This window comes from Epinephelus moara, chromosome 19, assembly GCF_006386435.1.
Source record: "Epinephelus moara isolate mb chromosome 19, YSFRI_EMoa_1.0, whole genome shotgun sequence".
NCBI lineage: Eukaryota > Metazoa > Chordata > Actinopteri > Perciformes > Serranidae > Epinephelus > Epinephelus moara.
This window is the reverse complement of record NC_065524.1, coordinates 37,951,488-37,972,852: the sequence shown is the minus strand read 5'-3', so window position 1 is coordinate 37,972,852 and position 21,365 is coordinate 37,951,488. Positions and strand designations below refer to the sequence as shown.

At 42.9% G+C, this 21,365-nt stretch overlaps 1 protein-coding gene across 2 annotated transcripts in view; it reads left to right on the top strand.

Annotated features, from left to right (window-relative positions):
- The first annotated feature begins 7,267 nt into the window (after positions 1-7,267).
- cdh11 (cadherin 11, type 2, OB-cadherin (osteoblast)) overlaps positions 7,268-21,365 on the top strand; it is a 140,480-nt gene continuing 126,382 nt past the window's right edge. Inside the window, exon 1 of one of the 2 annotated variants that reach the window (XM_050071283.1) lies at positions 7,268-7,759. The gene's annotated coding sequence lies outside the window, so the exon portion shown is untranslated. The remainder of the gene's footprint in view (positions 7,760-21,365) is intronic. The other variant, XM_050071285.1, reaches the window with a different exon arrangement.

The window sequence follows — 21,365 nt, the reverse complement described above, 5'->3', positions numbered from 1 at the left end:
CCATCAAGCATTTTGTTTCTGTTTCCTCAGTAGTTCCTTTTAGACTGCCTGCTCAAGGCAGGAATAACACGCCGTTATTCCGCTTAGATGTTGTGTGTAAACTGTACGATCGCTGAATGGGGGCAGATTTGTCTTGCCTCTGAGCCGGGAACAGAGGTAGCATCAGCTCCGAAATTATGTCAGTAGGATGGGACCATGTGTGTGTGTGACATTTGACGACGTGTTACACATGCGGCCCACTGCAGGAGATTTGAAAAGCAGCTGTTAGCAGTTAGCGGCTATGTCAAAGAAGACGAACCACTGCCAGGAATGTTTGCAAATTGGGAAAACAACGAGGTCCAGGAGCTCCTCACCCTCCTCTGAAATCAGTCGCCATAACAGAGACGGTAAATGATTGTTGTTGCCATGTTATGGCATTGTTATTTGTTAGAATGCACCACCGACATGTATGTTATGTATGAAAGTCCGGTTTTTGTTGGACCCATCCACCACCTCTCCCACCCACCCTTTAGGGACTTACCAGGTCCTTAAGTTACGATGTTGTCACGCAGCATTTCAGTGTGTTATAAACTGATGCTGGCTGGTGGCGAATCATACTGCTGCAAAAGGACGTCTTTTTTTTTGTTGGTGTCTGATGCAGAAATCACTCCAAGTGGCGGTATCTGACGACTTTGGAATGGGAATAAGTGGCGAAATATTCTTCTCTTTCCTCCCCATCCCTTTTTTAGTTTAGATTGATATTTAACTTGTGTCTCTGTTGTTTTCATGATGTCCCAGTGTCACGTACAGCGTATAATTTTGTGTGTGTGTGTGTGTGTGTGTGTGTGTGTGTGCGCATCCTGTGTGTGGCCCGGCTCACATCGAATCCTCCCTTACTGTTTGGGGTTTGTGGGTCAGCGTGTTCAACAAAAGAATCATCTCTCTCGACTTCAGAGCTGCTGCCTCAGCTGAATGTCGACAACATGAGACTGCAGACTCCGCTGTGGCCACTGGATCCTCTAATGTGCACTGTTTCACTTTCAAATGCTCCTCGTGACATATGTTAATGTAAACACTGTGCATGACCGAGGAAATCAGTTGTGGTTTGAATTTTTTCTCGGTCATTCCAGGACTGAAAATTTGCTGACTAAAGTCATATCACTGTTAACCACAGAGATGTTTTTACACATGGTTTTGGGATTGTATAAAGGCCCCAAAGGCATCCAAAGCATCCCAATGACACTCCAACAAGTCATGTCTGTACTTCATGTTCAGCTCACCCATGACCTGACAGCCCTCAGTTCATATTTTGCAGCACTTTACTCCAGAGCGCATGTTGACAGCTCGCCAGTTAGCAGAGTAAACAAGCACATGTCAAAGCAACAGTGAAGGCAGCATGAAAACTGTACGAGACACATGACTTCACAGCTTCTCACAAACACGTGTCATGACAGGGTGAATACACGTCATGAAATTGATCCTGATGAGATGATTTAAAACAAAATGTTTGACGGATAGAAAATAAGGTCCATGATGAAAATGGTCAGAGGTTAAAGAGGTTTACAGTCATGTGGAATTTATTTGAGAATTAAATTATCTGTCATACCACACACACTTATTATAAAACATGCCAGAATATGAATGCCAAAAATGATCTTTCTCATTAATCATAGATACAAAATGCACAACACCAGAAAATAGCTCACTGTATATTTGCTCACTTGACTGTTTACACTGACAAATAAAGAAATAAATGATGCTTATTCAAATCATAATTTTTCCACCTCAGAAACGTAGTTAAGGTACGACCATTTCTAAATGAATAGGATGCTGAGAAATTGATTTATGCCTTAATTTCAAGCTGAATCGACTACTGTTACACACTTTTTACTGGCCTCCTAAAAAACACCACTGAGAGACATCAGCTCATTCAAAACTCTGCAGCTCGGCTATGAACCAGAACCAAGAGGAGAGAGCACATCAGGCCAGTCTGAGCTGCTCTGCAATGACTTCCTGTTACATTTAAAATTGATTTTAAGCTCCTCCTCCTTGTATACAAAGCCCTACATGGGCTTGCACCAAGCTACATCGCTAACTACCTTGTTAACTATTTGCCTCCGAGAACACTGCGATCATCTGCTGCTGGGTTATTGGAGGTTCCCAGCAACAAGGTCGAAGAAGAAGAGGGTCTGGGATGCAGCTTTTGTCAGTGATGCCCCAAAGCTGCAGAACACAGTACCTTTAGATATCAAAGAAGCCAGGTCACTTTAGCCTTTAACTCGCTCTGATTTCCCTGATACAGGTCTAACAATCTCTGCTTTCACTTCACGCTGCTGCAACTCTTTAAAAATGTTGTCTTCCTTGATTTTATGATTTATTGCTTTACAATTCTATGATTTTATGATGTCATGATATAAGACTTTTTTTATTTATTTCATCTCTGATCTTTTTATCACCCTGTTTAGTTAAAACAATTAAGAATTCCAAAATGTGTACAAGAGATTTGGCAGCTATCTAACAGGGTCACACCAACACAGCTTCATAATGATCCTGCTGGGACACCACACTGACCATTTTTTCATCCTGATCTCACTCCCAATTCGTCAAATACCGACACTTGGTCAGCGACCCGTAGGCGTCAAGCATCAATTAACAGACATAGCCTGTTGCAGCATTATGAGATGCTCAGGGCGGAGGTATTGTTGAAGCTTCGAGCAACTACCATAGTTAAGAGTGAAAAAGTCTGCAAGGGTGGTGGTAGAGGAGGTGGACGTGTCAATCAATCTCCGGACTGTCCAGTGTAAAACCCAAAGTCAATTGAGTTGTTTTAATGCTGACACAGTGTGCTAGTCTGTGTAGCATTCAATGCTATTGATGCTGAATTACATTAGTAACAAACAGTTATTTTAGCCAAACTAGACTGTTTTGTTGTTTTTTTCCGAAACCTAACTACAAACTTTTCTTGCCTAAACCCAAGGCAGTTAACCTGACAAAACGTTTTTGTTTTGTTTTGGGTTTTTTTTGTTTTTATTTTCTTTTAAAAAGAGAGCGAGAGAGAGACCATGCACGCATAAATTGATATGCCATCCCTGATCATCCAAAGCTGATGCAGGAGGGTCCCTTCTGCATCATATTTTCATATGACGGACCACTGACCAAGCAACCGTGTTGATATTTGACAAGTTGAGAGTCACAATGTGTTGACTTTGTGTTCAATAAATCTGATTATTTCAAATCACTGCTCCAATGGAGATGTTCAGTTGACACTGGCACGAAGTCATGACATAGGAAAGAGATGTCTCAGTGTCTCAAGTTTCTCTTTATGTTTGTTGTAATACATAGGTAGGTAGGTAAATATAGACATAAATTAAAAAAGGCTGTCGGTTAAAAAGAAAGAAAGAAGCGGTTTAAAAAAACTGAAGTCCAGAGGTTTTTTTGGTCCAGACATTTTCTGGGTTGAAAATTGGTGGAACAGTTTCATCCTCACTCAGCACCAGCCAGAAAGGTAAGAGTGCGTACAAGCTTCAAAAAACCATGAAACTCTTCTGTCTTTGAAGAGAAGAAAAAAATCAATTCCTCTTTTAGTTCTTAGTGTTGCCTCGCTGCTCCTTCGCTTCGGCACTGAATATAAAAAAGAAAAAAAAAGGTGGGGGTATGGAGAGATTGGGTTATGGACCAGAAGTCAATGTGCATTAAGAATTTTAAACACATACAAAGAGCGACTAATTTATTGTAACTCATGTTAATGTATCTGCATGCCAGACATCCTGAAATGCAGAGACTGTGGGCAAAAAAAGGGGCTGCAGTTGTTTACATGTTCATTCATTATGGCCAAAAATACCCTCTAATTACATTTGACAACCTGCCCTTTATCTTAATCTAATTATGTCATTTTGCATCCAAAGTAATAAAGGCCTGCTGAATGCCATAATGAAAATCTGTGTTATCATCTACGGTTCCCCATTGAATGAAAGCCCCTGCTGTCCCTCTTGCAAATGAGCACGGAGCTCTCAAACCTCTGCCATTAACGCCCAGATACAGACACAAATGTACAAAGAGGACAGCTTTGAGTCATTCAAAATGCTTCTACTTCTTCTTTTAATTTTCCTAAAATATCTTAATGTGGCACAGAAGTGAGCTTCAGTGAGAGTTTTATAGAAGGCAAAAACTGATGATTTATTAACCACTGACATGTTGCATTGTTGGTTGATAAACTAGTCAGCAGCTCCTCCGAGAGTGGATTCTCTTCATAGATTTGAAACTGGGCCCAGCTGTTCATTTTAAAGAAGTTTAAAGAGTTTGTCCATGCCTGATACAACCAGGCATTTTCAGATCTGACGCCCCTTTAGGCAGGACGACAGCTTCATCATGTGACAACTCTTTGGTTAGCTTTAGTGGAATGTTACGAAAAGGATAATATTCTTGCTAAGTTGTTCACATGGCTAGTGAGAATTAATATCCCTGTGTACATGCAGCCCTGCATACTCTGATTAACGTGCCCTAACATGTCAATTATCACCTCAAAATATAGAAAAGTGGAACAGCTGAAGTCGCTGATGCTATTTCGCTTCTTTGCATCAAAACAGGATTGAAACAGGAAGTTTCCTACCAGTGGTGGACTTGTTGAACCGTGCAAACACAGCCTCCCTCTGTCTTTCTTTCAGCCACCTTCTTGAAAAGGTCAGCAATGCGATATCTGCGCATGTACAAATACCTGTTGATATTAAAGTCTTTCATAATGTTTAAAAGTAAGTGTGTTTCTTCTTCTGACCAGAAATGTGGGCTTTTCTTTTGGGCAGGCATCTCAACTCCATCCTTACAAACTTGGGGAGTTGGTTTGTGTACAACATATCCATGACAACGTACTGAGTTGACCGTTACCAGACAGAAGGCTGTGTGACACAAATGGTGGTAAAAGCCTGAAGTTAGACACGTGCTCAGCATATTTTGAATGTGCTGAATACACGTCAAAAGACTGCTACTACAATCAAGATAATAACGGCACATCCCATGTCTTAATTGGAAAGTGCTAAATTCAGAAAAATACCTAATTTGGAATATCCAGATATCCATCAATGTTTATTATATAATAATTATATATTATTGTATAATGTTGAAATATTAGCATGCATGTAAACATAGCCAGTTTGAACTGAAATATTTAGGTTAGGAGTAACCCGGCCTCACGCGCCACGTGTCGTTCCCTGTCCAGAACCAGCCCTGCCTGGCTGAAGCTGTCCAACAATTTCCTGGTGCTTCAGACGACTGATGGCATGGTCTCCAGTCTGTGTTGCATTCCACTTGTGTCCTGGCGTCTTGGACAGACAGGTCAGGTGAGTCTCTCAGCTCCAACACAAGCCTCGCCTTCATAGCCCAAGCTAATGGACGTCAGTGGAAGCTGCAGGATGCTTCTCCCGGACAGTGCCATGTTGGAAAGACTTCTGTAATGGCCCAACCATTGCTGGCTTTTGAGCCTATCTTCAGAGCTGTTGTTGAAGTGATGTCACACAACTTCAGGGGCCACATCAGACGTTGGTATGAGGTGAACTGGTGAAACCAGGCCCTGAATTTTCCCTGTAGGAAGCTGTGGTTGATTTTGCTCAGACTGTCCGAGAGCTGGGATGTGATGTGTTTGTCAGACAGGTGGGCCACGTCAAGCCTTCGCACAGGTTGGTGCACCAAAAGCAGGATTTTCTCAACATCGACTGACAAGGAGATGTGGTCGATTGAGAGACTGGGGGCCCTGGCTAGATTTATTTTCAACCCCAATGAATCCCCCATGAATCATTTTTTAGAGTGTATAAAATATAATCATATCACGTTATCATCAATACACACTTGACAAAACAGGCTGTTTGCTCCTGCCTTCAGTTTTTGTGATACGTCAGCTAAAACACCAAACTGAACTCCCTCTGTGTGGAACGCACATAAATCAAAGTCTTCCAATAAAGATAAAAATATTGGAAATTCTCTGTCAGTAAAATTCTGGACTTTTAAAGGATTTTTTTTTATCTGTTGTAATATGGAAACAGCAACAAAAGGCGACAGAAGTTCCATCTGCAGCACACAGCAAACACTTATCGTCACTTAACTGATACTGTAAGAGACTCTGGTGGATAATCAGCAGCTGATTTGCTTTTAACCCCTGTTACCCTCTTAATTTTATGGGAGCATTTTCTGAGCTCTGCTCGCCAAAAGAGGAGCAGCTCACTGCGGCGAGCACTGTCTTCTGGCAGCAGCAAACGCCACAACTCTTGGACGTCAGAGTGGCTTTAATCTGATCTGCTCGTTTGGAGAAATCTGGGTATTTTTCTGTGAAAATCTGGAATATATCCACATAATCCACGTAATCCACATGAAAGCTTTAAATGTCTCTGCCGCACATCTGCAAAGATAAATTTAGGCACTCGAATTCTGACCCAGAAGATTCCACGGAGAGTAATAACAAGTGTTGCTTTGCTGAACACTCCTACAAGACATAGATGGAGAGAGTCATAAACCATCAGTTTCACCTGACTGACATGACGATGAGATTTTCTTTTTTCCAGGAGTTTATTCCTCCTGTTTTTTCATTGGCTAGGAGACATTTTAAATGGGACTTTTATTCAGCCAATCGTCTCTCGGACAGAAGGGTCTTCCACAGCCGGCCCGCCCTCCGCACTCCCCTGCTCTCCTCTCATTGGCTGCCTGCGAGATTCTAAATCTGCTCTGGTGGTGGTTGGACGCTGCGATCAGCCAATCAGGACAAAGCAACTGTTGCATTCAGGCCCCCCCTCCTGCAGGGCTCCTTCTGCTGCAGCCTCTCAGTCTGGATTCTGATCTGGAGCTGTGAGCAGTGGCACAATCACAGTAACATGATGTGATCTAAACATGTGTGCATCATGTGCAACACATCTCACTCAGCACAGGTGATCTTTGTGCAGACCCTCAGAAACATACTTTAAAATCAATTTTGGAGATTCAGATCCCTGAAAGTCGAAAGGGGACCATCTGGGAGCTTATTGCATTCAATTATTTTATATATGGTGCTGCCACTTCTTCCCACAATCCCATGACACGGTGTTTAAATATCGTCTTAATAACAAAACATCATATGATTACAGGACTGAATACACAGAGAGGAGAAAGTGAGAGGAGAGAGAGGATTACTCTAGTTTCCAACGCCCTCCATCGGCAGCGACATCTCTCTCTCTCTCCCTCCCTCCCTCTCTCTCCCTCCCTCCCTCTCTTTCTCCCTCACCCTCCCTCTCTCTCTCTCTCTCTCTCGCTGCTGCTGCTGCTGCGCTCCTGTTCACTTTCCCTCACACCGCTTCCGAAGCTCTTGGAGGGAGGACGGATAAACGGCGCTGACGGTACCGGATTTGATACTCGAAGGAGGGGAGGGATGCTACGGTGATTTCCCTTCTTTTCTCTCCCGACACACACCACCATCACCACTCCTCTTCATCACTTCAATCTCGGAACCTTAATCCAGACGCACTACTGTTCTTATATTTTATTAGTATTATTATTATTACTCATCTTTGAACCCATTTGGTTGGTTTTTGCCTCTGCGCTCCAGCGGATAAAAAAAAACAGAACATTTTGGGTTTTTTCTCCCACCTCTTCTCCAAGCGCACACAAACAGAAAAAAAACTGGGTTTTCAATCAGTGGATGTGTTGGACATCTGATACAAGAAGCAATACTTGCTGAGAGAAGTGATCGTTTTCGGCTGGCTTGTATGTATTGGGGGAATTTCCTTGGAGAGACGGGCTGCGCACGGAGTCTCTCACTTCCAAGGTAAGGACCGCTTGAGTTAAAAGGACTGGGATTTTTGCCGTTGTTACCTCAACATAGTCCCATTCATCTCTTTTCTCCCCCGGTCTGCCCCTCTGCCTCTCTCCCCCCTCAGTGTCCGCGCGTCTCTCTCTGCAGAGGCTTTTAATGAGCGTAAAACAGGCGAGAGAGAGCGAAGGGAAATGTCTCGGTTCCCGGGATGCTGGGGAGATTCTGGTTCGACTCTGGATTAATCCACACACAGGGCTGTCACACAGACATTACAGATATAAAAAGGTCACTGTGAGAGGATGTCGGACGTCCTTATGTTTGAGCAAATACGGAGTAAGCTAAGAGAACCCCACAGAGCCTTTGCGCATTAGCGATGGTAAAATATGAGGACTTGGGTGGATTTGTGGCGCTGCTGGCTGTGACAGTGCAGACTTTCTTCGGGTCCTCGGGGCCACAGGATGACGGTTGAGATTTGTGCGGTTTTCACACAACACAGGCTGCATTTTCCCCCTCTCACATATCCAGCGCAGTGTGTATCGGTGTGGTTCTGCATTTTTTTGCGCTCGTTTTGGTGTGTGCGTGCGCGTCTGGGTTTGTGCAGTTGTGTGCGCGTCCGACAGTGTGTGTACATGCGAGTGTGTCTGGCCACGTATAGAGGCTAATCTCGGTGTAGGCTCTCTATCCTTGTCTTCGGTGCCTCCCGGCGCCTCCGCGTAACGGCGACGCACAACTTTTCTTTGGCTCACCGTCAACACAGGCTCAGCGTGTGTGTGTGTGTGTGTGTGTGTGTGTGTGTGTGTGTTTCACGGTCAGATCGCATCATTCATAACGAATGGGATGCGCTTCAATAATTCAAGAGATGAACAGTCATTACTTTTTTTTTGGAGTGATAGCTGTATTTGAATTGATTCATAAAGGCCCATCTCTCACTTCCATCTCCCGCTCAGCTAAGAAAGACATTTTTACAGTTTAAATCATCAACTTCATCCTCTCTCTTTTATTTCGCAACTGTTCTCTGGTGGACCTCTCTTCGCAGGGCTCATTATCGTTTGTGGAATTAAGATCTTGAAACGTGAATCCCTAAAGACTCCACACCATTTAGTATTCAGTCCGTTTGAATACTTCAGCCAGAGCTGCGTCCTTGCCCTTTCCGTGTGCGCCAGCTCTGGTGAAACTGCATAAAAACTGCATACAGATCACTTGCCCCAAGGGTCATTCAGGCTCATTCTGCACTCAATTAGGTCCGTGCGTTTGGCTTATCGTCCCCGTTGGGCCACATTAGATCATTTCTTTAATTGTTGCACATACATCTACTGAATCCACTGCTGGTTTGAGTGTGAGTGCCGGTCTGATATGAATAATTATGGCTGCATGGAGTGCTGAGCTGCTGCTGAGTCGTTTTCAATGAAGAGTAAATGAGATATCGGTGTATAATTTGGGCAGCTGCAATTCCACTGCGTTTTCAAGGGGGGAGCAGAGAGAGGAGAGGGAGAGAGGCGTTGACTGTAGGGCTGTACAGTCTTTGGTATTCATGGCACAGCTCAAGATTGCTGCTCTCAAGCAGGCAATAATCTCTCTCCCTCTCACTCTCCACCTCTCTCTCCTTCTGTCTCCCACACTGTTGCGCTATGAAATGTCTCCCCTACATCTCTCCTTCTTTTGCATTTCATCTCCCCCCTCTTTCTCCCACTCCTCACTCCTCTCTCTGTCCAGTCTTGTGGGAGCCATTGAGAAAGTCATGTTGTATTTTATTCGACAGGGGGTTCTTACCAGGCTGGTTTGCAGGGCTGTTTCTTGCAGTGCCTTAAAAAAAAGTCTGCAGTCAACAATAGAGAGAGATATGCACAGAGAGCGACCCCTCAGAGGTGCTGGCTCCAGCTTGTTGAGGCTTTGCTCCAGTCTCACAGGCAAAAAGCTTTTTTTTTTTGACTCCTCTCTTGTTTCCAGTGTTGCAACAGTGTTGTTGTGGTTTTCCTCCACATCTCCTTATTATGTGGTTTCAGACAGCGCTGTGCTGTTTATTTTCGCCCCCTGCATTTTGTTAATTAGCCTACAGACCGGTCGACACTGTCGAGAAGAAACACAGAATTCCCCCTTTTCTTTGGTTCTCTGAGTTTACTTTGTGGTTCAGTGGCCATTCAGAAGACACATCACAAGAAAAGAATGTCCCTAATTTTACTTGTGTTGAACTGCTGCTTCTTGTATTCGCTCTGCGACTGGGCTTAACATCAGAGCCTCCTCACTGTGGCTCCACTGAAGGGCTTCTGTAAAAAGCACCACAGTATTGGCCACTTTGTGCTTTAGGATGTTTGCTTAATTCACTAATTAATTCTTCTCGCGACAGTATTTCAGTTTGGATAGAGGAGAGAGGAACAGCAAGAGAGAGGAAACAAGGGGAGAGACAGCCGGGCAGGCGATCGGAGGAGCAGAGCCCAGATGAAAAAAANACCCAAGATAAAAAAAAAAAAGAGCATGACTCCTATCAGAATATGAAGAGGAGGCGGGGGAGAAGAGGAGGACAGCGTGACTTCTATCCGCACTGTATTTCGTCTCACTCTTTGAGAGCCACTGCCGTCTGAGCTGAAACGAGACCTGCAGCCAGACACTACTTGTCTTCACTCAGTTTTTCTCGGGAGCGAACATCTCACGGCTCCTTTTCCAGTTCCCACAAAAGTGCGGTTTTGTGTCTGGGAAAGCGATTGTATACTTTAAAAGCAGGACAGAAACACAGAATCCCCTTGTGCCGGTACATCTTTGTGCTATTTAGGGTGAGCGGTATACAGAAACCTGGCTTGGATGACAGATGAAAGCGGGGTGGGTGAGGTATTAGATATTTCACTGATGTTCAGCCAAGAAATGGCACAGAAAGTGACACAGACATGTCGTCAGATTTGTTGGATTCATCTAAGTGCTTTCAGGACCTGGCAATGAACATCTGCAGCTTCTAGTTTGTAGAGATAAAATTAAACCTGTGAAGGTGTACCTCCCTCCAGCAACATCTGAAAAGACACAACTAGGCCAGAGCAAGTTAAGCTGCACACTCTGATTACATTGTTTGTGGGGAGTACAGTAAGAGCACAATAGTACCGAGTCAACGTATCCTTTTATAAAAGCCCTGGTGAGGTTAACAGCTTCATCTTGATTTGAGTTGCAGTCCTTATTCTCTTTTCCTCGTTGTTTCATCTTTGAGCAAAGGGACTATTTTCTGACTTTGCAGATGAATCATTTGCAAATTATCTTCTAAATCTGACTCTGGCTGGCTGTGAGCTACAAAGATGTCACGGTCAAAGTTGTGTTGATTTTTCCACATTCCTCAAATTTGCAAGACTAAATTTTAAAGAAAAGAAAAAAGCCTCGCCGACTGGAAAGAGTTTAAAGGCAACTGAGTGCAAACACTACTGACGTAGCTCACCAGGGAGGTAGCGAGATAGAGGGATTAATTTATTACACTGTAATCATTGTATTTATATTTAATTAGGCGCCAGCTGCTCCATTCTCGTGAATCGTGGCATTTTAAACTTGTGTCTTTGAAACTGTTAAAGAAGGGAGAAAAAGAAGAGAGGCTGGAGAGAGAGAGAGACAGAGGGAGATGTTGAAGATGAGGAGACAGAATTCAAAGAGGAGATAGAAAGAGGGGAATGAATGAGAGCGGACCTTCTCTCGGTGACGACAGAGGGAGCTGTTGGGCTTTGCTGCAGCGACGGCCGCTCTGCTCTCTCTTCTCTTTTTTCCTCTCTTTCTTTCTAATTCTTTCCAAATCTCTTTCTCTCTGTTTTTCCAGCACTCCCTCCTTTTCTCTGAGAGGGCCAGTCAGAGAGATGGAGAGGTAGTTAGGCTCCCCAGGGATGCAGGATTCAATCTGCACACCCCAAACACACACACACACACACACACACACACACAAGTCTAGTCTGTCTGGATAAGCATGTCCACCGTGACTGGCTTCTGTTACCTTCAGATTCACATTACCTCCCAGAGAGAGGGGGAGAGAGGGGGAGCAGCAGTGAAGGAGAGAGAGGGGGGGCGCTGAGGGAATCAGCTCAGTTTTGTTTTGCTTTCCCCGGCCGGTCCCTCAGTCCGTGAGTTCGACAGAAAGCAAAGTCAGAAAACAGACGACTGGTTAAACCCCAGCTCTTCACTTTCTTTTTTATATCCGTCTCAACCCCTTCCTGCACTGACGTCTCCCTCAGCTCCTCACTTCCTGTCCTCCTCTCCCTCCCTGTTCAAGATACCGGGAGGTCAGGTAGATGGTACACTGATTTATAATTTCCTGTGGCAGTGTGATGGGATTATAACTCCGGCCTCAACCAGATTAAATGACAGAGGCAGTAATTAGTGTGTTCGACCTCTAATCTCTTTACTTTCTCTCAGGAGGAGAAAGAAAAAAAAAAAGACAGTGGCTGATTTGTTTGCATTTAACGAGGGAGTATGTTGAGCAGAGGGTGGAGGGGGGGTTGGTTTCCTGGGTATGGGTGCACGTGAGCAGGACTGAAAGCACAGGTGGTTCGCTGTTGTTGACACAGTTTCCTGGCAGAATAATGTCCCGGGTTTAGTTTCCGAGGCCTTTAAGCGTGGGCTTTGTATGTTTCTTTTTCTTGTGGTCATGTGGTTTCAGTTAGTCCGCCAGCGCTCTGCAGTCCAGCAACATGAAAGTACATGAACTAGAGAAACTCAATTACCCACACATCCAGACAAGTCGGCCCATTATTGCTATTCCTGGCCTTTAAAGGGTGTCTCATTGTCCAAGCTTTGTCTCCTGGTGGACATTTTAAGTCATCTTAAGTCCCTCTTATTTGTAGTGCTGTTTATCAGTTGAGATAGTTTTGGTGTGAGTTACTGTGTGAGCCATAGAGATGTCTACCTTCTCTCCAATTTAAATGAGATGTCACTCAGCATGTGGTTCTCAAAGCGCACAAAAAACATACCAGAAAAACTCAACTGCAATGTCTCTTTCCAGAAATCATAATAATTTTATCTATATATCACCTTTCAAAACACAGTTATAAAATGCTTTACAACAAAAACAATAATAAATCGAGAAAAAAAAGCAGGCACAAGTTGGGCTGGGCTGTCCCAGACAAAAGATGAAATAAACGTAGTGATATCTTTGGTACTGGCTCTAAAATGGTGGTCCTGTGTCGCACAATGAGAAAGGCTCAAGGATGGCTGTTGTCACAGTCTGTGATCAAAGACAGCCTGGGATAAAATTCTGTCAGAAATCTGGGATGACCATCTCACTGTGTGACTGCTGTTACCACCTACGTCTGGGGCTGGGTGATATGACCAAAATCTCATATCACGATATAGGTCATTTCATATCCCGATAATGATACAGATCACGATATAGCACATTTTAATCCAATGAATAAAACCTGATTTGGTGTCTGCTCTTTCTCAGCGCTGCGGGGCTGAGCCAGCGCAGCAGAGACAGACTGCGGAGTTATATAAACTCGTTATGTTACTGTAAGTGCTGTGAAAGCTTTGCGAATTAAAAAGCCAAGAAGAGTAATTTATCAATGAGATCCATGCAAAAGATGGACAGACTCCAAATGACGAAAAATATTGCTGTAAAAACGATAACGCAAAAATAGAAACGATAGAGCAAAATATTAAACCATAGACATTTTTCTCTTGTCACACGATATATATCGTCATATCGCACAGCCCTACCTATGTCTACTAACCAACCAATAGAAATGCAACCTGGAGTGACGCACTGATCAGCATGACATTGCTAAATGTTAGCAGATCCTAATGATTACACTTCGAGCTCTCGTTGCAAAATTGGCATGTAAATTTGGCCTCTTTTCCCCGGCCACAACAGTAGCATGAGCATGGCAGCTGCCTCAGCTGAGCTGTAGCGTTGGTTAGCTCAGTGGTGCTAGGTGAGCTAGCAATAGATGCACACTTCCTTCTGTGCAGTGATACAGTTGGCAGGTGTAGTTGGGTAGAAAGAAAATAGTTCCTAAATGAAATTGAAGGAAAAAATAATCACCATTAAGGATGCCAGCCGCCTCGTTCATGCTCAGCTCTTGCTCCTTTCATCTAAAAAAAGCAAACATTACAGAAGCATTAAACCGCACAGCACTGTCTCAGTAACAGCTTCTTTTGGTTGTCTCAGGATGTGTGCCCCTTGTGTAAGGTGCAGAGTGCCGCTGAGCACAAGCGTTTCACTGTGTTTTCAATACCGAGGACAATAAAGTTGAGTTTGAACACTCGGCAAGTCACACTGAAAACAATCCATGTTGATAAACAGCACTACAGGTAAGCAGGAAACTAAGTATTTTTGATTTGGGGTGAACTGTCCCTTTGAAATATGAGAGAATAATCTATCTGTGTTTTCTTCCCCTGCTTTAAACATGCTGCATGCTGGGATTCAATCCAGCCCCTGTAACCCTGGAAAGGACAGAGAACATGAATAAAATTAAACATCAAGCTAAAGTCAGTAAGCTGGAAAATGCTTTTCAGTCTCGGGCACAGAAACAAACGAGTGACAGCGTAATTCATGAATACGTCCCATGCTCTCATTATTTGATGAGGAAAGTCACATTGAAGTCATTTTAAGTAGCACAAGCATGAGCTGGATGGATGCACAGAAGGAGTCGGAGACAGGAAACATCGCCACAAATAATACCAGAAAACAACAAGGACACCACTTAGAGCAATTAAACACAAAAAAAGAGAGAAGCGTGGCGGCACAGAAACACTCCAGCATCAATTAAATGTCGACTTTTAAAACTGATTTGCTTTTTATCGCCTCTCATCCTCAGAACATAACGCCTGCAGCTGCAGCAGAGACGCATTGGCTTTTAATGTTGGAGCTTTGCCGGTTGTTCTCCAGGAGCAGCTGAATATTGCTCTTCAGTTAGTGTGACCTTTCCTACGGGACGTGAGGGAGCGCAGCTCGTGCAGAACAAGGCTGTGTGGATTTACTGCCACATGATGAGGCTGTGGTGTAATTGTGATAACGGTGGAGCCCAGATCGATGTTAATTCAGGATTAACGAGCGATTTCATCGATCTCGCTATTGATGATCGGAATACGGCGTTGACGGGGATATTGATCCGACCAGAATGAGAATTGATTACATCAGATAGAGAGCCATATTGACCAGAGCACCTCGTGGTTGTATATGTGTGCCTAAGCTATCTCTTCCACGTGCCTGTGTGTGGAAGCAAATGTGATTTTTGCAGGTGTATATACTGTGTCGATTTTTGCTCGTGTGTGAGTGTGAGAGAGAGAGAGAGAGAGAGAGAGAGAGAGAGAGAGCATATCTGTGTAATCCAGTGTAATTTGTTTTCTGTGACAGTCGTTAGGTGCAGTCAGGTGGTTTGTGGTCTCATGACGCCGGTCACATGAGAGAAAGAAAAGCAAGGTTGTTTTTTTTACTACCAATTTTAACTGCATATTTTATTCCTTTTTGCTTTGCTAGACAGAATTCAGCAGGGAGAGACACCGACACACAGCGAAGGAGAGAGAGAGAGCGGAGGGATATGTGATGAAGGTCAACAACAAAGTTCATCTCACATATGAAATTCAGGAGCTTTTTAAAAAAAAATTCCCATCAGCTTGATACAAACGTGCTCCAGCACTGGGGTCAGTGATTTTGGGGGGCTTTTGTTTTAATGCCGATTAATAATTCACAGCTGAAAGGCTTCTGGTTTGACAGATTCTCTGCAGTCGAGTCAGTGAGAAAGAAAGGAAGGAGGAAACACAGGCTGGTTTCCGCGTGCAGGTCAAGGAGAGATTTAATGAGTCGTTTGCTTCTCATTATTCAGGATAATAATTAACAGTGTGTTTTTTTTCTCCCCTTTGGATCCACCAGTGAAGCGGTCATTCATAACTGTCTGTCTTTCTACTGTCTTACTCCTCTCATGCTCTCCCCCCTTTTTTTCTCTGCAACCAAAGATTCATTTCATTATTGATTAATCTCTTGGGACACTTTTTTTCAACCATTGCAACAGAAAAATGTCCATCACAACTTCCGAGGACTCAAAGTGATGTCCTCAAATTGCTCTTTGATGAATGACATGAACAAACTAAAGGATTCCAACACATTTCCATGGAGACTGTTTCAAAACTTTTCCATGACTTCTCAAGGACCTGGCGTTTTTCCAAACGTATCAGATTCAGACGTAATTTCAACCAGCAGGCATTCAGGACAGGAGCGACACACCAAAGGGAGAAAATGACGAAACATACATGATGGTAACCAACACGTTGTCTCACATTAGAGCTAGATTAAGTCGACAGCTACAGAGCAAAGGTTGTCCATAGACGATTATTTTATCAATGTCATTATACAAAACAATATTCAATGACTTCCCCAAAACTTGCAATGAATTTGATTTATTCCAAGACTTTTTCAACCCTGGAAAATGTGATTGTGAAATTCCATGACTTTTCCATGACAGTGGCAACCCTTATATTATTAATTATAATTTTTAAAACTGTATTTTCTGTCCATCATCTCACCTCTTACGTCTACTTTTTCTTTTTCTCTCGATCACCTTCATCCTTCTTCCTTTCTCTCCACTAAGCTTGCCAGTATGTGTATCTCTCTCTCTCACACACACACACACACACACACACACACACACACACACACACACACACACACAATTAAGTGTGTGTCTTTCCAGGCGGTGTGTTGTTGATTACCATAATTAACATGGTTATGTTAATTGTACTGAGTTAATTTTGCTGATGGAACATATTCGTAAAGGTGAACTCTATGGACAGACGGCTATAGCCTCAAGTTACAGTGTGTGTGTGTGTGTGTCTTTCTGTTTGCATAGTGTCTATACATGCATGCATTCATATTGCATATGTGTGTGAGTGTGTGTGCGTTCGCTCCATACTGGTGGCTGATAGATCGGCTCCAAACAGGTGTGTATCACCTGTAAACGGAATTTATTTTGCAGCACACACACACACACACACACACACACACACACACACACACACACACAGCCTCAGTGGTCAGCCAAAAGAGCAAATGCTGCATGGAGCTTATCTGATTATGAGCAGGGTTAGACAGAGGACTCTGCATCATCGGGGTGGATGAGGAGACAAGCAAACAAACACACTGATAGATACTTTAAATTTTTTTAAAATGGCGTCCTGTCGGCTCAAAAGAAAACATTCGAGTGTGACCTCCGTCTGCTCATGAACATTCGTCATGCCTGTATGTATTCCCTTTGTTTCTCCACAGTGTCGACTAACAAGAAAGTGAGAAATTAAATTGAGTGACGCGGAGCACTGAGGACAGGAATAGCTGCATAATGAACACTAACATACAGCTTGAGGGCAGAACGCACGACAAATTGCTATGATGTGTGGTGTCCGATGTCATGGTGAGAGGAGGGGCCCTGGCGCCTGTTTGTAAAAACTTTCTCTCTGGAAACAAATGGCCTAATCTCCATGCTTACCATCTCTGCTTTGTGTTCTCGCTACATTATTTATTTTGCATCTTTAGCTTCCCATTGTGAGAGAGGCATTCTTGAATATTTCCTACAGTGTTTGCTGCAGAGAAAAGCCTTCAGTGTTTCCTGTAGTGCTTCCAAGGAGGCATAAGAGTTAAAGCAATAACATGTGGACTGATTTACCTGTAAAATAATTTTAGTGGTGGGATTATTTTGAGAAATGTCACAAACATTGAGTCACGGCAACCAGTTTTTCAAGACGGAGAACAGTTTGTTTGTCCTTCCTGCCGGTGTACGGAGCTTGTTATGACAGTCCGACTGAGAGAAGTAGATCATGGTATAGTAGGAGTGGGTGTGAAGTAATGGGATTTTTACCCATGATTCACCTGTGTTGAAAGCAAATGAATTTCACGGGATGGAGACGATCACAATTCATGTTTTTGTCCAGTTATGAGACCAAACCGTGGGGAGGAAACTGTTTTTAGAAATGCAGTCTATCTTTCTGTGTGCATCACTTGGATGGATATGAGAAGAGACTTCTTAGTCACACATATTCCAATGTTTCAGAGCGTGTATGTGCATTTCTAGCATTAACCACTCAGCATGCTGGCAAGGCCCGCTCTTGATGTCAAAGTAATGCTTTGATCACGCTGGGACTTATCGAGTAGTTCTCATCCTTTCCCATCTCGTCCTCTCCCTCCTTCCTTCTCTCCTATTTCCTCCCTCGCCTATCCTCTCTTCTTATCTCCCCTCCCGTCCTCTTTCTTCATCTTTCCTCCGCCCGTCCTCTTCAGTATGCCTCATCTTCATCTCCCCTCTCTCGTCTGCATTTATCCCCAGCACAGTTTCTGGAAGAAAATGTTGGCATTGTGTGTTTCTGCAAACCATAAATACTTTGCATTTGCACATTTCATATGTGTCTTATAGAAGTTTCTAAAGGGATGTTGTATATGATCTGACTTTGTCATCAGGAGGTGGAGGGGATGGTGGACGGCGTGACACCTGGGCAAAACATCTGCCAAACTCTAGACCACTGTTTAAAACCAATATACAACAAAATTAATTGTGATTTAACCAGCTGCATTTCCTTCCTGCGCATTTTTAGGCACCAAACATGGCTGTTTTGTCACAAACTGCTGTTGTGTTTCCAGCAGGCATAGTGCCACAAAAGTGGTTGTCATGTACTAAGCCATTGCTCCGTTTCCTGCTCGAAAGTAGCACATAAATTTGTCGATTTCACTGCTTTTCCAGCGGGATTATGTCCCCCAAAACTGGGTATTTTAAGCCAAAACATGATCTTGTCCTACCCACAACCAAGTGGTCTTGTGCCTAAACCTAACCACACATTAACCACAGTGTTGTTCCATTGTAAAGTTTCAAAGTCTCCACGACATCACAACTTGGAAATTAAACAAATTGTTGGTTTGCAGAAACATTCAAAGCCCACTTTTCTCTGCAGAGTGGGTTGTTAAAATTCCAAATAAAATTTCATTGCTTGTTTTTAGGGCTTTACGTGGTGGTCAGGCACATCGATATCCCTCTGATATGCTTGTGAGCTATGTGCCAGCTCGACCCCTAAAGGTCATCAGGAACAGGTTGCCTGGTTATTCCCCAAGTCCCTACGAATACAGGTGAAGGTGCCTTTAGCGTTTATGCTCCAAGCCGCTGGAACATGTTCCCTGATGAGATCAGTAGTGCCCCAACAAGATTATCTTTTAAAGTTAAATTAAAGACATTCCTTTTTAGCCATGCATTGATTTTATTTTATTGTTTATTTATCCATTTATTGTTGGTTTTAACTCAGATGTATCTTTACTTTTACTGGTTCATCGGTTTATCTTTCATTTTATCTTGTTGTGTTGTTTACTGTGTGTTACCATCTTTTATTTACCGTATTTTATTCTGTTTCTAGTTCTGTTATTTATTTTTATCCATGTGTACTATCCTCTTTTAGTGGTCTACTTTTAGTACTATTATTTTATTTAATTTCAACATTTTTTTTATCGGCGCTGGCTCCCATGTCTTTGTATCTTTTATTGGTTTATTTTTCAACTTAATTACTATTTCATAAAGATTTTACTCTTCGTTTCAACGGATTTTATTCACTGTTGAGGTCGGCTGCTGGCTTTGTTCTGTGCCTGCCACCTCTACCTTGCACTTTGCACAGCACATTGTGATTCCACCTTGAATGAAATATGCTGTATAAATTAAGTTTTGCTCTGCTGTCAATAGACAGAACATAGTTACTCATGTAAAAAAAAATCAAAAAATAAACCTGACTTTATGACAGATATACTAAATAGTTCATTTAATTTAGTCATAAATACACAGCATGGCATAGTTACTAATAGCTACTTTATGGCACTATCATTTAATATGATGTTTGCTAAATTAAACATCAGACAGGTACCAGAATCATCTATTTTTTTGTATTTACTAACGAGCCACTCTCCAAACACTAATTCAGCTCTGCAGATTGGACGGTGTGCTCTGAAAGACAATGTCGCCTCATTGTCTTCTGTGTACCTTCGCACGCTCTGTGACCACAGAAGAGGCCTTGAGATTATATAACCAACCACTGTCGTAGTTCTCCACTAAACACACAAACAAGAGTGCGCACTTTATGATGTGATGGTGTAGTGGCAGATGATGAGTCATGCACATATGCGGGGAGAGAAATCGAGATAACAGTGCACTCTGACAAACACACGCACACACACATAGCTCACACACAAAAGGCATGTTTTCTTTTCTACAAGACAGAGCATTACTGCAAGGTTGACCTCTTTACCATAATAACTTCTCTCCGTTCGCCTCCCTCCGTCTCTCTCCGTGTATATATGTGTTTCTGTATTTTTCTGCTGTCCCATCGCTCTCCCTGCTATCACTCTCACTAACTCCCACACTCCCTTTCAGCATCTGTCCTCCTCTTTCTGTCCCTCTGATGCTTTTCCGTCTCCCTCTGTAGCCATGCTTCATTGACCGTGACACTTGTAATGGTGTAATATGATTGAATGTGACTGCTGCTTCTTCATTGAACAGTATTAATTTCACTTTTTCCATGCGGACGGATTGACTCTTTGCCGGCTCTGTGCCTTAATCCTTGACCATGACTCAGAGACTTATAGAGCAGCACGCATTTAAAGCAGCCTCTTTCTTCTTCCTTTTGATCCGTCCTGTAAGTTTTACTTGGTATATCTCTCCTCTCTATCTTTTCCGTGTCACTTCTTCAGAATCGTCTCAATTTCTCATTCTCTGTCCGTCTTTATCTCCCGCTTCCACCGTCTCTTTAGGTTTCAGTTGCAGCTGTGACAGCGTTGACCTTTTCAGTGAAAGCAGAAGCGGTGAACGACAGATACAGCCTCCTTCAGGACCGGCTAATTGTTATTTCCTAATAGAAGGCTCCAGCTTTAAATACAGAGAAGTGGAATACAAGGCAGATCTTGACACTGACACTTTTTCTTCACTCAGCTTTTAATCGACACAAGAAATATAATCAAAGGCTGAAATTCAAAGGGAAGGATTTTGAAAACAGAGTTGATCCTGCCCTTTAAACCTCGAGTATGTGAGTGAGTGGTGAAAGATGTGGTGCCAATCTTTTTGTATTTTAGCAGGTGTGAATATGAGTAACACCTTAACACCTTCACTCAACTGTGACAGGTAGTATTTTTTGTGATTCTGGATAACACTAACAAATCCATGCCCGCTGTAGAGTGCTTATCATCAGATACAGTGCCGTGCAAAAGGGTTTTTCCTATTTCACTGCATTACAACCTTGTTTTTGTGATGTGCCTGCACAAAACAGTCAAAATTGGTGAAGTTTAAATTAAATATTTGTTGTCAAATGTTAAAAAAATAGACTGAAAAGTGGTGCATGCAAATGTATTCAATCCCTTTGCTGGTGATACCAATTCAACGCCCCGTGAATGATGTTACATCCTTATGGTTACTTAATTTAAGTTGTAGAGGTCAAGTATAGGCATTAAAAGTTACTGTGGTTAGTTCTAGGAAAAGAAACATGGTGAGGACATACATTAAAATGACTCAAAGTTCAAATGGGCGAAAAGTCTCAGGCGAAAGTCTGTTTTTTTGTGACCCATCCACCACCCTAACCTGCCTCCTTACAAGTGCTCTAACTGCTTCATTGTTTACTGCCATCAGCGCATGGGTCACATGATTATAGCCTTTCAAAA